The sequence below is a fragment of the Thermobia domestica genome, chromosome 9, assembly GCF_964235325.1.
Source record: "Thermobia domestica chromosome 9, izTheDome1.hap1.1, whole genome shotgun sequence".
In the NCBI taxonomy this organism is placed as follows: Eukaryota; Metazoa; Arthropoda; class Insecta; order Zygentoma; family Lepismatidae; genus Thermobia; species Thermobia domestica.
This window is the reverse complement of record NC_137462.1, coordinates 63,234,796-63,251,919: the sequence shown is the minus strand read 5'-3', so window position 1 is coordinate 63,251,919 and position 17,124 is coordinate 63,234,796.

Below are 17,124 nucleotides of genomic sequence, written 5' to 3'. Positions count from 1 at the left end.
TGTCCGCGCGTTCGTTTTTTTCAGTCACGTGTCCCGTTACTTGAGTTTTCAAGTCTCGAAACCTAAGATGACGATCTCGCTTGTTGAGTTTGGTCTCGTGTCGAGACGGCGGTACTATGGCCATATGCTTCAAGAACATTGACCTGCACGCTTTGGTTATAGTTTTCCCCGGGCTTTTTCTGATTCCTGCCACGCCCGGACCCCTCTGTTCTGGCTGCATACGAAATGTTTCATTTATTCACTCTCTGTGGTCAACAGGTCGCTGTTGCCAACTACCAGTGTTGCCAGACCTGCCAGTATTATTATTATTATTATTATTATTATTATTATTATTATTATTATTATTATTATTATTATTATTATTATTATTATTATTATTTTGGTGGTAGGGACCGCGGTTCTCTTGTCCCCTTTGTCTATATTTTCGTGGACTGTAAGGCTCTGTACCCTCTTTCAAACTTATATAGAAATTCCTTTTATATATAAAAATCTACTCATTAGAAATTCCTTTTATATATAAAAATCTACTCAGTAGAGTTTCTTGTCTCTGACTGTCTTACTTCCCCTTAAGCACTGAAGAAGTAGATAGTTTTCACAACACTAAGAAACACAATCAAAACGAGAAAGAAAAAAATCACATAATTCGCACAAAAATATTTTTTTTAGCTATCTTTTCAATTGTTCAAAGTCACTTACAGTCTTATTTTGCCTTAAACACTGGAAAAATAAATCAAATTTTTGAAAAAAAGAAAAAATGCACTAGCTGAATAAAAAGAAATATTTCAAAACACATAAATTTATTATCGAAGCAAAATTGTCTGAAGTCTGGAAGAGTCACCAATTGTATTATTCACTTCACTTCATTTGTAATCAATTTACATTAACTTATCGGTTTCTAATCGAATTGTAACCTCCTCTTGGTTTCCAGCTTCTTGGGTTTCTTCTCTGGGTTGTTGGCAGACCGGAAATTTCTTCTAAATCTTCCCCATCCGCTCCTATGATTAGGATATCCTCATCCAATTCTCACGGGTAATTGCTTGAGAGTTCTTGTTTCGATTCTCGAATCCCTTCTATTTAGGTTCTCCTGTGCTTGAACCTAGTAAAAATAAGTCTCTCATAGTTAGACAGACTGTTCGTGGATTCGCAATTTTTTCTTGCAGTTTTCTTTTTCTCTCTTCTTCTATTAATCCTGGATGAATCTACGTGGAATAATAATTGTAGTTAGATTCATCCTGGGGATTTGGACGAACCCCACAACATACGCTGCGCATAGTTTTCGGGTATTTAAACATTCTGCTTATATTCTTCGTAACTGTAACCAACCTCGAAGAGAAACTATTTAAGATTGAATTCTCGATATTTTTCCCTGTGAAACCGACCTGACTTATCGTTCAAGTTTTTAAATTTTCTCTTCTAGAGGTTCCCTTGTTTTCCTCTTCCCCTTTCCTGAATGAAACTTGCTTCGCGAAATCCGGAACTTTATGAACCTTCTTGCACATGTCAGCATTTGTCGTCAGTATCTTCCCAGTCCAGATATTTCTAGCCAGATACGAGTTTCAGCCAATTTTTTCTTCAAAAGAAATGGTCCGTGGACAGGGACGTACGCAGGGGGTGGGTCCTGGGGGTTCGGACCCCCCTCGAAATCCGGACTTTTTGTAAATTTAGTCTAATTTTAGGGGCAATTTTACAATTTTTAATATAATTTAGCATGAAATTGTGTTTGGACCCCCCGAAAGGCTTTGGACCCCTCCCGAAATAAATTCCTGCGTATGTCCCTGTCCGTGGAGAAAAATATTTAGATAACAAAGAGGCTGAAATTCTCTGGAATAGGTTTGATATTCTAACAGTTCTCACCCAAACCTCCTCCCTCGGTGAGAACGAGTTTCTTTTTCTTCCTTTGTCATACTGTTTTTTGCATTCCATATGTTTCTTCTCCTGAAGAGACCTTGCCTTGTTGTAAATCATCTTTCTGGAGTTAGTAACTGGAATACAATTTTTCCTTATCTTCTTCTTCCTTTTCTTTGTGTTCTTTAATTTTTTTCCTAACAGACAATTAAATTCAGGCCACTGAATACAATAAATCTAACATTATATGCCATGGAACCAACTTCTACACAGAGGGTAACCTTACCCTTAACAGATTTCGTTTTCATACCACTATAATCTACAAGAACAATCTGAAGAGCAGGCTGTAATACAGCATGTGATACAATACTAGATATTTTCTACCACATATTATAGCTCAAAAGACTAGCTGATGCACCTGAGTCGCACAGATCATAAACATTTTCGTTCATAATTTTAACATGAATTTCAGTAGTGATATGAAGTTACATCACTTTTACAAAACTCTTTCGTCTCTTCTTCATCAGACAGAACTACGGCATCGTATTAAACCAAGTTAATTAAATTCTTATTGAGTTTTACAAAAACAGTCTGACAAACTGGAAGGAGTGCATTACTTAACTTATTATTACATTTCTGTACTGGTTCCCTGCTATGAGCACTCTTCAGACAGGGTATTTCTAGTTTGGGGGAAGAAATCTATTTTAAAAACCAATATTGCCTGAAGTGACATTCACAAAGTTTGGTCTTGGAGGCCTAAAGCCAGTAGGATTACCAAAATTCGGAGGATTTACAAAATTTTCATTACTATAAGTATTTTGCAGTGGAATCCTAATCTGAGAGCTATTATTTACTGGTCCATTGCTAACATTAGCTACAAATTCACCCTGATTTACGTTAAAGTTACCACTGTCTACAGCAGTGTCATGATTACATTGGCACACATTCTCTTCTTGTCTTTCAGGACTATTATTGTTATTATTCCACCATTTTCTTTTATTTCTACGAAACGAGTTTTTTCTCTTCCGGTTTCCTGAGAACATTTTTGAGAAGCATGCGGGAAATGAGAACCGATGCGGGGTCGCGTAAAGTATTGGTGTCGGAATTTCCAAGAACATTTTAGTATTGAATATTACTTATTAACAATATGTCCTGTGAATCTAGTACTCCTGACATAGTATCCATGTTTTTTCTTCTATTCTCGTCTATCAACCAAGCGTCTTTGTAACGGTTCTCTTCAGATGTGTGAAATTACAGGTCAGAGTGAAAATTTTACACCTATTGTAATATACCCGCAAACAATAGAGTGAATTTGGAAGTAACAATAGTTGCTGGTCAATGCTCGTAACTTCATTTTATCTTCTCTAATTTGTATTCCATATAGAATATGGATTATATACACATTCTATGTAGAATATACACTATAAGCCTGCACTATAGAATCAGGGTTGGCTGGTTTAAACCAAGGTTAAAAAAAAAAAAAAAAAAAAACCTAGTTTAAACCAAAAAGCGAAAAATGTTCGTAAAAGTGTGTGTTCGTAACATTTTGATAGACACACACTCGTGGGTTATCACGTTTCACTCCCGTATATTATTCGTGTTATATTCAGACCTAAATTCCCCATTCATTACTCAAAGGGTTTATACTACAAAAGCAACTTTTGTTTTTTGTATAAGTTTATGAATGTTTCTTAGGTGATTTTTTATAGTTTATTATTATTATTATGCAGTTGCAATCAAAGAAAAATTGTAAATATTGTTTCGTTCTAATAATGTTTGTTATTGATAAAATACATCAAAATGCCGTACTTTGGGGGGGGGGAGGGGTCATACACACCGCATGAGAAGTATTTATTGAAATCAGAAGTATCTTTGATATCTATTTATGTATAAGTGGGTCAAAATGGACTCAAATAATTCGTATCTTTATTCACTTTTCGTACTGATACGCCAATTAAGTCGTTGTATTTCTTTAACTTGGACTAATAAAAGTCGTAGTGAACTAACTTGGACTAAATTAGTTCTTCTGTACTCTGCAGTATTTTGAAATTGTCCATATGTAAATCTGTATAATGTATATTAACAAGTATGTAAAGATCAGTATAACGTATTTTTTATCAGAAGCCCTTCGTGAGTGGGTCGGCAGACGTATCGCAGTTGTGGCCAATTAGTCCCGGTTTCGAGACCAAATGAAGGACAATTTTCCTCGGATGTAAGCCGAGAAGCGGTTGGATTCCGCTTTAAGCGTTATGTGACCCCTTCCAACATAAGCCGGTTGTTGCATAATAACACCAAGGTGAAACAAACTTATTTCTGTCCATATGTGATATAAATACATAGAGCAAATTATTTAAACCAAAAAAACCGGGTTTAAACCCCCCAAAAAAAAAAAACTGTCTACTTTAGGTTAGCAACTATAGTAGCTCAAAGGTTATTGAACTCTTGGCTTCTAGCACTGTCATGGTGTGTGATGCGAAAGTTGAAATTTTGTGAAGAAAAGTGCTTTTTAAACAGTTATTTTTAAGTAATTCATGTGGACTCTAATACGAACACCTTTCCCTGAATATAAATAATTGCATAATATGTATTTACATATCAGAATTATCCTAATATAACATCAAATTACTACTTTATTTGGCCTTTAAATTATATATCGGGCGTTCTAAAAATGGCGCCCACGAACCACAGAGCACTATTTTACAAGTCAAAATAAACCTAAAAGTATATAGATATATTTGTATACCATTCGGGTCCCTGTCTGGAGACACGAATTGCACTATGTGGTAATGTCGCAAATAAAAAAACCGTAGAGTAGATCTACTAATCTATTAAATACGAGGGCTATCCAGAAAGTAGATTACGTTTTGGAATAAAAAATCAACAAAGTATAGGAAACAAATTTTATTATATACAGATGAAAGCCACACACAAATACTACTTTTCGACATAGTCACCATTCAAATTAAGGCATTTATCGTAGCGATGTACGAGCTTGGAAATTCCTTCGTCGAAAAATTCGGCCGCCTGCGACTTCAACCACTTCGTTACCTCTTCTTGCAGCTGTTCGTCGTCATCAAAACGCTGCATAGCCAGCCACTTCTTCATTGCTGGGAATAGGTGGAAGTCGCTCGGTGCCAGGTCGGGACTGTACGGCGGATGAGGAAACAACTCCCACTGAAAAGATTCAAGAACTTCACGCGTGACATTTGCCGTGTGGGGCCGGGCGTTGTCGTGAATCAACAAGATCTTAGAGCTCAACATTCCTCTGCGCTTGTTTTGAATTGCTCTTCTGAGGTTTTGCAGAGTTTGGCAATACCTTTGAGCGTTTATTGTAGTGCCTCTTTCCAGGAAGTCCACCAAAATCACACCTTTTCTGTCCCAAAAAACAGTCGCCATCATCTTCCTTGCCGACATTGTTTGCATGCATTTCTTGGGTTTTTGGGGAGAACCTGTGTGCCCCCACTGCATTGATTGCAATTTCGTTTCACAGTTCACGTGTTTCACCCATGTTTCGTCACCAGTAACGATGCGATCGAGTAAAGAGTCACCATCCTTATTGTAGGCGTCCAAAAAGTGCAACGCTGCAACCATTCGCTGATTTTTGTGGTCCTCTGTCAAGATTTTTGGAATCCATCTTGCACAAAACTTGTGGTAACCAAGCTTTTCGCTGATGATTTCGTGCAACAAACTTCGCGAAATTTGTGGAAAACTCAAAGAAAGTTCCGTTATTGTGAACTTTCGATTTTCACGGACTTTAACATCGACTTTTTCGACAAGTTCGGCAGTCACTTTGCTGGGTCTCCCACTTCGATCTTCGTCGTGAACATTGGTTCAGCCATTTTTAAATCTTATGACCCACTGTCGCACTCCACCTTCAGTGATAATGTTGTCCCCATACACTTCACACAGCTGCCGATAGATTTCTATCGGTTTACAGTTTTTTGCTGTCAGAAACCTTATTACTGCACGCACCTCGCAGCTCGCGGGATTTTCAATTAACGCAGACATTTCAAACCGTCACAGTATCTTAACGGAGCACAGCACGAACCTCTCACTAGCACGGCTAGATGCTGACTGAGCTGCGCAACGCTCTGACCCCAAGATGGCCGCGCTAGCCCCGCCCCTAGCGGACACAGACGAAAACGTAATCTACTTTCTGGATAGCCCTCGTACCTTTATTATTATTATTATTATTATTATTATTATTATCTAGAAAAACAACACAACAGGCTTAATGCCTAGTTATAGTGTCGTATAATACATACATAGGCATATATACATTTATCCGTACAATTAATCAATTCACTTCGAATGTCAGGTACTCGGTAATAATCCTGTTTCTAAATACATATTCTGACATACTGAATATATCTAAAACATCAGCTTTATGACTTAATGACTTTATGGCATTGTAGGAGTCACACATTCTCTACAGCGGAGATTTACTGAGAATATTTGTTCGCACCCTTTCACAGAAAAATATACCAGTATTCCCTGGTCTTGTTCTGCCTGTTGGAACGCTCAGATATACTTTCGTGAGTAGCTCTGAACAGTCAACTTTATTATTTAATACTTTATATAAAAACAGTATCAAACATCTTTCGTCGATTCGTCAACGTTAGGAAATTCAAACTCCTTACTAAGTCCACGTAAGGAATCTGTTTGCGATAGAAAGCTGTTTTCTTGTACGTAAGCATTTTTAGAAATTTAAACTGTATGCTTTCTATTGCTTGTAACTATTTATTTACATTCCGTGTCCAAATAACGCACGCATATTCTAATCGGGACCTTACGTACAAATTATAAAGTTTAATGAATGTTGACTCGTTTCTAAACTCTTTACACATTCCATAGATAAAGCCGAGGTTTCTGAATGCAGCGTTAGATATTGCATCGATGTGATGAGAGAAGGTCAATTTTGAATCAAAAATTACTCCTAAATCTTTAACTGAATTTGGTTTACACAGAGATATGCCATTAATTATATACGGATAATTGATGGGAGTTTCTTTCCTTGAGAACGATAAAGATTTGCATTTAGAGATATTCAATGAAAGTTTGTTTTTATCACACCATTGCCCAACACCCTGTAAATCCTGCTCGAGTTATGTGCAGTCATCCATTGTGCTTGAAAGTGAGAGTTTTTAACATAGGTTGAAATATCATTAATTACAAGAAAAAATAATAGCGGATCTAAATGGGATCCTTGAGGAACACCTGATAATGTGGTAAATTTCGTGGAGGTATATTCCTTGTAAGAGACAGCTTGCTCTCGATTGCACAAGTAGGAAGCGAAGTACTCTATTGCTCGTTTAGAAAAATTGAAAGATACCAATTTCTGTAGTAGCACGTCATGGTCAACTCTGTCGAAAGCCTTACTGAAATCCGTATAAATGACGTCCACTTGACCGCCTTTGTCTAATTCTCTTGCTATGTAATCCGTTACTATTGCTAGATTGGTTGTTGTGGATTTATTCCTTAAAAATCCGTGTTGATGTTCAGATATGACAGGCTTTACATGTTTAAAATTCTGTTGTATAATATGGTTTCAAGAACTTTGCCAAGGGTAGATAGGATGGCTACGGGTCTAAAGTTCTCTATCTCATTCCTGTTTTAGGATTTAGGATTAAGGCAAATGAGACCTTCTTTCTATTTATCCGGAAATATATTGGTTTTAATGGACATATTAAAAATAATATAGAGTGGATGCTTGAATATATCTAAACAAACCTTCACCATATACGGTGGAATGCCATCTATACTACAAGATATTTTAGGTTTCAGCGCTTTAATAGCCTGCTCAATCTCCTTTAATTCTATTTCCTTCATATAAAAAGTGTCTAATATACTACATTCCGAATTATTTGTTATTAGATAATCCGTGTCGTATTTAGCGGGTACACTACTATATACTGATTGAAAATAATGCGCGAATGCCTGAGAAATTTTTTTGTTATGTTTTAACTCGTTACCATTATATGTTAGAGAATCTGACGAAAGATGCTTGGTTTTACTTTTAATAAAATACCAGAACTGCCGTGGTTCTTTTTCTACAGTAAATTCAGAATGTGAAATAAATGCCTTGTACGCTCTCGAAATTTCTGATTTAATTTCTTTTCGTAGTTTCAGGAACTGTTCACGATGGTATGCAATATTATTTAACCCCTCTTTCCACTTCTTACGATGGTAAGATTTCCGTTTGATTTTTTTTTATTATATCATAGGTAAATCAGCATGGATAATTGGCATTGACGTGTTTTTTAAGAGGGACGCATCGGCTGAATACGTTATAAGTACTTCGTAGAATTTTGACACAGTACAATTAACATCATCATTTTGTGAGAGGTAATCCCAAGATAATTTTGATAATTCTATATATAATTTTGTGAAATCAGCCTTTTTAAAGTTGAAACCACTTACTTTAGGAACTTGCTTTAATTTAGTAATATGATTAAGCGTTAAAGATACTAGAATTGCTGGGTGATGTCTATCCTCTCGAAAAAGTGGATACTCTTTAGAAACAACTACATCTTTGATATTAGAAAGTACTAGGTCTAATGTGCGACCATTTATATTTTGTATGTCGTTGAATGATGATAAATTGTATAAGGACATAAAGTTATACACATCTTTACACTTGGTTGTTGAGGACATAAGATCAAAACAAGAATTTGTAATTTCTGCAATATTAAAATCTCCGATGCAGAGAATTGTGCTTCCTGATGGACAGTTACTCTCGATAAATTGATAAAACTCTTCGTATAGTTTTAAATTTGAATCCGGTGGAATATAAATGGCCCAGACAAATACATCTAAAGAATGTAATACTAATTTAACAAGAACACACTCCAGATTTGTATCACAGTTATTTACATAGTACACATTATATTTTTTTTAAGAATAGTTATTATTACCCCATCCCCTTTACTCTTGTTAAGCAGCTCAAAATTTCTGTCCTGTTGGAAGGCACAATAACGATCATCAGATATTTCAGAATCTGAGTGACTAGTAGTTTAGGAACTTTCACTAATGACTACTATATCGTATGTATTCGATACAGAGACCACAAACATTCTGGTAATAAACTGAAAGTTTAATATTGCGATGCTGGTTACTTGGTACTGTTATATCACAATTTGAAACATCAGTTTTCGTAGTTGAATCTGGCCTTGAACTTTTCACGGCGCTTGTCAAGTTCACATTGTTTGACGCGAGAAATCTATTTTTACTTTCATTAGCAGAAAACTGTGTTGTTGTACTTACTAGTTGCAGTTCCTGGAAACCTGTTTCTCACCGATTGAAATTCGAGTTCCGCGTCAATGGGATCCGCTTGGAACGGTTACTCCCTGGGGTAGTGAAGGGGGGAGTACTTCTCTGCACACTGACAACTTCGTTCAGACCTGCCTCAGGTTCTTCGGCGGCAGAAGAATTGTTTGGCACATTGGAAAGATTTTTATCGCTATTTGTCATTTCCTGTAGTGAAAATTTCTTCCCATCAATGCACGCATACCGGAATTGCAAATAAGCATAACTCCCTCGTTGTTTAGCTTCGTTAACATACGTTTGAAGGGCTTGCGTTCTTGTCTAACTTTAAAAGAGAAATCTTCACTAATATAAATTTTGGTACCCCTCAATTTATTCCTAGATTTAAGAATTCCTTCCTTCGTTTTATCTCGCAAGAACTTGCACACTATAGGACGACTTTGATCACTAACTTTTTTTCCTACACGATGACTTCTTTGAATGTCATCATCCGCCAAATTGATTTTTAATCTATCTTTAATCACACCCCGCACTTTGTTTTCAGTTTCGTCCCACGATTCACTTGCACTTTCCTCAACACCATAGAACACTGCTGTTTTCTAAGGACGTTTATTTTAACGAATCTATAGCCACTTCTTCAGCCAGGGGGCGAAGCACTTCCTCTACAATAGACTCAGATTTTGTCTTTGCTTTTTTTTTTTTTTTTTTTTTTTCTATGTTTGAGTCAGTAACTAGGGCGATAAGATTTTATTGCTGCAGTCAATTGAGTTATAGGACAAATTATGTTTTACGCAATGGAACGTTGTAGCTAATTCAGTAAAGGTAATTTTATCACTTTCCAGGCTGTTTTGCACGGGAAAATTTTTTGAATTACAGCATTTGATTTTCCTACACTTACCCCCCTCTTATGCTCTCCACCATCATCATGATGTTTAACATCACTAGTTCCTCCATGTGGAATTAAAAGATCTTTGTTACAAAGTTTACACCTACCATAGTGTTGCATCCGGATTCTTTTTCGCAGAAAACCTTTTTGTATATCTTCGTTCAGTCAGGATTTGCTGGAAATAAAATCCACTTTTGGTAGCCATCTTTTAATGAAGACTCAAAATCTCGTCACAATACAGTGAATGATACGAAGTTTACAAGTTTCAATAACTACAGAATTCTCATCCAGATCAATGTTGAATATGTTTCTTGTCAAATCTACCTTCAAAGTGAAGTAACATATTATCACCAAAGTATTTATATTAGGACAGTACATTGATCTTTTAAGAAATCACGTTCCGTACATGCGTTCTCTACCTGGTCACGTAGACCAGTTTATTACTTACATTGCTGACCAACAGAAAAGATAATAAACTTGATCATAGAATACACCTAGAGTCTGTCAACATACTTTCTACAGCAACTGTAATTTTAAACATATAAATTTAAAAGAACAGCTTCCTTTTTATTTGATACTAACAAGTTTAATATTACATATATAAACAAAACCCATTTTATTTACAGGAGAGACTGAATGTTGATTTAACTATAAAGAACAGGTGTTGTTTTAGTAAAATTATTAGAATATAAGTAAAATAAATTAAAAATACCTTTGCAATATATATATAGTTATAGACATATAGCAATAGAACTTACTACAGACCACCTTTGATAACCACTAATACTTTTCCAACCATTCAGCACGAAATTTCTGCTGAATTACACATCCGTTTTACCTTCTTTGCCGAGAATTTCGATGTGGATGGTTATTATTGATATTGTCTTCATCATCACCCATCATTGTATGTAAAAAAATAACTTTATAACTTAACGTCGAAGAGCAGAATAATACTGCACAGCACAAGTTGATGTAAACAATGCGATTGCGCGCCAAATCAAAAGTGAAGCAGAAAACGCCAACACTGGTGGTAGATCTAGCAGACGAGCGGTACCCGGTATAATTAGCGTGGCTGTCACCTGCTGATTTTACTGTACCAAATCAAATTTGTTGTACAAGGAGACACTCAACAGCAGATTATTTCCTCACATGCTGAACAATATTTCTCCAGGTCCTTTTGGAACATAGGGCCCAAATATAGCGATTTTGACAACATTAAATTACAATAACATCCATACACAGGAAGGGGTAGCATACCACCAGCTGAAATATACACCGATGTTCTGAGGAAGGTCCAAGGTCGTCAGTCACAAAATAAAGGTTAGTGGTTCTTTCCCCTTCTACTCCACAAAGATGATCACTTGGGTCACTTTTGTGTGAATGACCTTTACTTTTGACCTGTCATTGTGAAGGCAACATTGGTGTTATTAGTTTCTTACATTTTTGTATGTTCCTTTGTATTTCTATGTGTACTGTGACAAAGTTTCATGTTGAGGTTGCGCCAATACTTTAACCACAGCACTTTTGTCAACAGTTTCCACATTTGCATTTTCGGGAAAAATAAATTTGTCAGTTCCAGTCGATTTCCTCATAAAATTGACAATTAGCTTTCCGTCAGAGTCTACTTTCCACCATACCAACATAATGCTGTACAAGGTTCCTGTCAGATTTAAACTCTACGACTACATAGCTGTTAGGTGTAATGGTCTCTGATGGTTCTTGATCATCTTCCTCATCGGAATAGACTTCCTGCACCTTTAAGTGCTTCAAATTTGCAATATCTAATGTTCATTAAGGAAACTAATCAATCACTTGAAGTTATTAAGTAGCTAATAAATTATGAGAAAAATGGCAAAATAAAATAATAAACATCTAAAATCAGCTAATAATCTATATGAATGCAGGCTACTAAGAATAGAGAGGGACAAAATACCTAGTACTAATTCTATAAAGAGCAATAAAAAAGGATACACTTTGGATCATTAATTTTCACTTGTCCAATCCCATAGTGAAAACAAGTTTGCCCAGCATTGCACTGTGTAGTGTTTCCTTCCACCTTGTAATTTTTTAACTTCTATCGCTGGTCTCTTCTAACGTCTCTTCAGACTCCTCTAGGAGATATTAACAATTAGGAACACTAACATAAATAATAATTTTAAAAAATCCAACCTACTCAGGTGAATACCTCTCAATAAAACTTGTAACCAGATTCAGGGTAAAGAACAATCTATTCAGTAATTAAATCAGAATAAATTTAAAAAAATGAATTCTCCAATTAGCGAAAGAAATCTTTAGATTCGGAGCCCTCTCTCTTAAGTTTGAAGTTCAAGCACAACAGTATCCTATCAGTCTCTAATCAGATTTCACTGATCAGTCATCTCTTCACAGCTCAGTCCTACCCTAAATCTATCAGGAAGGCCTGACTCCAACCTTCCGTCAAAAAAAAAAAAAAAAAAAAAAAAAAAAAAAATGTCAAAGGACATCACTCAGTCCAAAGACGGTTATTCGTCTCAAAGAGAAAACCATCATTTAGGTTTCTCTGGCCCAACAAAAAAAATCTAAATAGTACCTTAATGAAGTTTGCCTCAGAGGTTTCTTAATTTCCCAAAATCTTACTTTCTCCTAGCTAGAAGATTATAGGAATCATTCATCCCGTTAAGCTATCACTCAAGCCTATTTCTATCTGAAACTAAATTTCCATACTAACTACGGTCATCACTCAGACCCAAGGAATTTGTCCCTTGCTCTAACCACCATTTGGATTAGTCCCTCAAGAAAGCCTATTTAAAAAAATTAAGAAAAATCTACAGCCATCACTAAGGCCCCAGAGAACTTAATTCTCCGTCATTCGGTTAGCACTCAAACCGATCCCTAACAGATAGGAAAGTTTAAAAAAAAAAAAAAAAAAAAAAAAAAAAAAAAAAAAAAAGATTTCTAACAGCTAAGATTCATTCCCAACTCCCGCACAATGCAATGCCCCCCTTCACTTATATATCCTCGAGTGACCATATCCTTTTTTTTATGCTGTTTCTTATTTTCGCTAAAAAGAATTCGCAAAAAATCGTTTGAAAATCTTTTGTAACCGTCCTTACCCTCTGGAATTTTCCATCGCATACTAGAAAAGCTATATAAAAAAACTTGAACGTATAACGTTAAGCAACTAGAAAAAACAAGAAGAATACACAACGAAGCATATATACAATTACAAGAATAAGAATTAAAATAATATTTTATCCTATCAACATATATATATATGAATATAATTATTAATTATACTATAGAATATATACGTCTGGCCAGACTTACCTTTTTAAACATCTAAGCTGCATAATTATAATTCACTATTAATTTAATATTAATATATACAGTATGGGCGAAGACTCGTCCTTACAACTGCATACAGGATAGTCGTCTTGCCTGAATATTGGTCCTGTTGTTCTTACTACATGTGTTCTCGTGTACTTCCATAGTTCCTTGAAAAGTCTGTAGGTCACTTGGGAGTTTATCCAAACCCTCTATCTCCTCTGAATTGATTCTGTGAATATCAATTGTGCTGCTTTCTTTCAATGCTGATACAAGAGCATCGATATTTGGGATGTCTTTGCCATGACTCACAATACTGTCTGCTAACCTCTTAACACATCCACCTATACCATCGGGTGCCCCTTTCCCATGTCCTTTCTCCGAATAGTGCCAACGAAGGCTGTCAACCTCCAGTTCCTTTGCTACGAAAGTAACAGCTAAGTAAAACATTTTCTTATTCCTATATTGTGTACTGGGTCCATCACTCAGAAAGTGGACTTTCGTGAGATTAGGCACTTCTTTCTTGATTACTGCAAATACAGGTTTCAGGTGTGAACATATTGCTACAGGATCATGTGTGCTTTCCCCAGACAAAGTACAGATTGACTTGTGTTAGACGGATTTTTCTCTTGCAGTTTTGTAGTATATGACAACAGTATGAAGTGTGGCCTGCTTCCTACAACCTCCAAAGTGTACGGATTGAACCTCTTCGCCATATTTACATTGATAATTTTCCGAGAAGTCGATGTGCACAAAAACTTCATCATCAGCCAAGGACTTCTTAATACTACTTGTAACATGAAACTGATGTTTAATGTAGGCTACATATTGCCTATACTGTTTAAGAAGCATGGTAAACTTCAAAACCAGTTCACGCTTAGTACAAGTGATTATCTCTTTGCATGTCTTTTGTATGATTCGAGTTCCATCTTTAGTGACAAGATTTTCTCTTTTTTTTAACCCATTGCTCGTACTTAATTTCTTCATCTTCAAACTCATTAATAAGAATTGGACTATTGTTTGGGCAGCATTCCAAACATGTTTTCTCCAGGCATTTGGTGTTTTTTTCACATGTTATACTTTGCAATAGTTGATTAGGAGACCTTTCTTCAATCATTCCTAGTAACTTCATTTTTTTTCACAACCATCCCAAAGTTATCACACAAATTACAGTTGCAAGTACTTCGCTTTTGACAATCTGGGGAAACTATCCAAAATGGGCGTTCACGACTGAACTGTTGGTAACTAAGATCTTTGTGTTCCGCGAATGAGGTTATGAACTTTAGGTGTAAATTTTTCATTGTGTCAGATAATAATCTCTTTTGCTTTTCTGCTTTGACTGTTATTGTGTCATTTTTCCCAGGATAGAGCCGGCTGTTGTCATCTTGCTCAGGGAATGTTATTATGGCATTTTGAAGCTTTTGTTTCAGGAGCTTTCTCGCTTTTCGAAGGCCAATTTTTGATTTCAACAGATTTTTAGAAGTCAAATAAGAAATAGTTTGGTAAAATCTGTACTTCTTGATGATATTTCCTGTTATCACATTCACTAAATTCCTATTCTTAACCAAAAGTGATTCTTTCTTGAAGTTCACAGCAATCTGTCTTTTTAACGCTGAGCCAAATGCAAGATGTCGACGAACTGTAGGTGGAACCTTTTGGCCATTGAGCATTTTTAAAACTTTTTTCATTGGTGTGTCAGATTGTTTTAATACTACCCTATAGTACCTTTGTTTGTACTTGCTTACTTGTCTCTTCAATGACTTGTTCTCTTTTTTCACTTTTTCTAATTCTTTTTTCAGCACTTTTCTATTTTTCCTCCTTTTTTGCCGGCCACTTTCAACTCGTGAGCAAGATGGTCTGTGTTCAGGTCCCTGTATTTTCTAGTCCGTTCACGCCAACCTTTCCTTATTCGTCTCTTTTCACGCTCGCTCATTTCACTAACTTTTTTCCTGGATGCTTTCTTTCTTTCCCTATCTTTCCTCTTAATTTCTTCGTACTTCTCAGGATCAGATTTTAATTTCTCCCTGGCACGCCTCATACTTAGCTTTTCATCTCTCTTCTTCTCAGTATTTCTTTCTCGGATATCATTTTTGATTTTGCACTTTTTCTTTTGCATCTTGCTTCAGTGTTCTCCATTTCAGGACTAAAAAGAAAAAAGAAAAAACTTATTTAACATTTAGCATGTAAACTTATTTAACATGGCGCTGTGGTGGCTCAGTGGTAGAACGTACACTTTTGGTTCATGGTGTCCCTGGTTCGATCCCAGCTCGCGTCAAATGAACTTTATGAAGGACAAACACCGTGCGCGTGGGTTTCCTCGGGGTTCTCCTGTTTCCTGTCACTTTCTTCATTTCACCATTTCATTCATTTCTCATCATCACCGTCTCCTTTAGTCTAGCCGGCAAAACAGTGGAATGTAAAACTCAAAGATTTTATTTCATTTTCAAAAGTCAACATTTAGCCTGAAAACAGAGCAAATCACTGAAAGTTATGATTTTTGTCACCTCCTCCCGTACGGTAAAACCTGTTATGAAAATTTGGTCAGATTAAGCTTTTCAATCCAAAGCTGAAAATTTTACACACGCAGTGTGTGGCATGATGGTGGCAAAAATCTGAGATTTTTCAGACATGTTTATATACATGTATCAGTAGTATTTAGCGATAAACATGACTTTACAATTCAAGATTCGTCACACAGTGTCGGTGCTGCTTGAATCAGTTTTTCTAGAATTATAAGCATTAACATAATTTTTTAAAAAAATAGAGTAACTTTTGTAATGGTTTTTACTTCATTACTGGTGAAAGAAATCCTCATAGGCTATAATTGCTGTTAGATTTTGGTTGCAAGATACTCTGTCTTTCTTTTCATTTCAACCAAAATGGTACGTTGTCACATTTGTGGACACAGTGTCACGTCCATGGACAAGCTGTGTCCACGGATGTCCACGGAGGTGATGTCCACAGACGTGACAAAACTTACATTCCTTTGTTTTAGACCATGTGCTTTTTGAGATTATGCTATGTATGTTGGGCATCAAAACCTTTACACTTAATACTATTAATTCATTGAATTATTTTACGAATTGATCTTATTATTTAAAATCTACTTCCACCACAGACGTGATGCGGTGATTTTTTTACACTGTTACAAAAATTTCAACAAAATTTAAAAAAAGAGCCAGAGAAATGACAAAGTTTGCACCTCCTTATGTTTCTCTGAATTAAATGGCTGCCTGGGGGCTGTTTGCAAAGTATACACAGTATATTACTGCTACCTGGAGGTATTTAGTGACACTATTTTTTGTCCACACACGTGACCTATTTCTATGGTTACAGCTATTAAACCTGAAATTCAGTGAGCATGAAAACTAAGTTCAACTTTACGGTCCCGAAAAACGTTTTTCAAATGTTTCTTCAATCCAAAAATGTACGACGTAGGTTTATGTTAATATGTTAATATAAACCTGGTATTACGGTACAGCTTCGCGCAGCTCGGCATATCCCATCATTAGACGGTTCCCGCAGAATACGCACAATTCTTTACCTCCAAGTAATATAGCTTTGCACTATAATACTAGTAGGTTCAGAAAGCTCATCACTCCGTCAATCGTCCAATGATCCAGGAAGGCGCAGTTTACTTTACCGTAACGGTCCAGATTCGGACGGTTTCACCTGTGAGAAGACCTAAGATATAATAAAGAAAATAGGTGAGAGCATCACCCACTTTCACAAATCAGTTACATGAAAAATCACAATGTGACCAGTATATGCGTCGTGGTTCGGATTAACTTTTTATTCTCATATATTCCCCTTTTTCTTAATCTTAA